This window comes from Geospiza fortis, unplaced genomic scaffold (genome assembly GCF_000277835.1).
Source record: "Geospiza fortis unplaced genomic scaffold, GeoFor_1.0 scaffold12, whole genome shotgun sequence".
In the NCBI taxonomy this organism is placed as follows: Eukaryota; Metazoa; Chordata; class Aves; order Passeriformes; family Thraupidae; genus Geospiza; species Geospiza fortis.
The window spans coordinates 3334871-3336586 of record NW_005054323.1 but is presented as its reverse complement, the minus strand read 5'-3'; positions in this window follow the sequence as shown (position 1 = coordinate 3336586).

The following is a 1716-nucleotide window of genomic DNA, read 5'->3' as shown; positions in this document are numbered from 1 at the left end:
GGAGCCGAGTAGAGGCAGAGTGTGCGGGTTTCCCCCTCCTCTCAGCCACTGCTGCCTCCAGCCTCAGCAGCGCCAGGATAAATCAAATCCAAGTGCTTTGCTACCGAGACAGCACAGGTGTATCGAAGCCGAGCACGGTCTGTCCGCCCGGCGAGGCTTTCGAGGCGGCGGCGGTTTCCCCGCCAGCCTTATCCCGGTGTCTTTCCCCCGTCTCTAGCAGGGCTTGGCACGGCTGTCCCTAGGAAACGGGTGCTGGGCCCGGTGTGCTGCTCAGGCTCTCCTCGGCGAGATCTGGACCCCGACGTGTCACAGAGACAAGGAGCAGCCTGCCCCCGCTGAGCGCCTTCAGCTCGCCGCTGCTCTCAGAGCTGGCAGTGAGCGCTCTGGGCCATGTCTGCAGGCCTCTGCTCCTGCAGAGCGGCTGCGCTGAGGAGCTGGCGCCCGGGGAAAAATAGCAATTAGAAGCCACACTACGCACCAAGCATTCGCTCAAGGACCCGTGCGAGGCCTATTTTCTGTGACAGGAAGTATTCTGATCTACATTCTGCAGGTAAAATGTTTCGCTGAGCCACTGAAGGGAAAATAAAGCACATAATTTTTCACACCTGACATTTTCCACTAAGTTACATAAATGCTGATGGTGCCATACTATCAGCAGTATATGAAGATGTAGAGTCTCAGCCAGACATGTAGTATTGTTACTTAAACTGAAAAAAATAAACTAGGTTTGCCAAATAGATGAGAGGTAAGAAATAATTTCTATAAAAAGGTTTCTTGAAAAACCTGCAGAGTTTCTGTGGGAACACTGACAACTTTCACTTTAGAGCCTTCCACTGAACAGGACCAAAAGCTTCAGAAGCCTACTGCTGGTTACTGTGTGATGCATTTTTATATTTCAAAAACTCTTAATTAAAGTAAGCAGCTAGTTGCTCTGATCTAGTTAAAGATGTCCCTGCTCATGGCAGAGGGGTTGGACTAGGTGACCTTGAAAGGTCCCTTCCAATCCAAACTGTTCTATTGATTCTGTGCTCTTCCAGCGCATTAGGGAATTAGTTATCAAGTTTCTCACCAAGATCTGTAATTTTATAATATTTTTCTATAAACCAAAATTATTTTACTCTACACAAGGGAAAAAAGCTCAAACAAGCCCCTTGTGCAAATTTCAACTGAAATTATGAAGACTGTTTTACCTAAAAGCTGTTTGTATCAAACTGTTACCTAACTCAGCCAGCTGCTTGTCTGTTTTCAACAGACTCCTGTGTGTCACTTTGTTACCAATGTTCTTCTCAGTTTGTGTTTTTGTTGTATTTTGTGGGGGAGGTTTTAATACACCAAGCAAATTTAAGATACTCTTTAGTTCCTTGAAGAACAGCCCATTCTTAGCCCTGCTGGGAGAAGCTACTTATGTTTCTGCAGGAATAATGGTTTACAGACTGAGATAAGGCTTGTAGGAACAAATAACTTGTATCAGACCACAGAAATCATTGGTAAAGCAAACAACTGATTTTTCACACCTTGGTAACAAAGGGGGAAAACTGCTAGAAGAAAGGAAGAATGCCTGTTATTTTATGTAGTATTTAATCCATTTAAAGATGGTGCTTATTTATATAGCTTGCCTCTCCTATAAAAAGAACCTCAGGTATTTTTTTATATTACCCAACTAGTTTCACAGTGATTTTTCTCTAGTCATCCAAGTCATACAAAACTCTCAGCAGG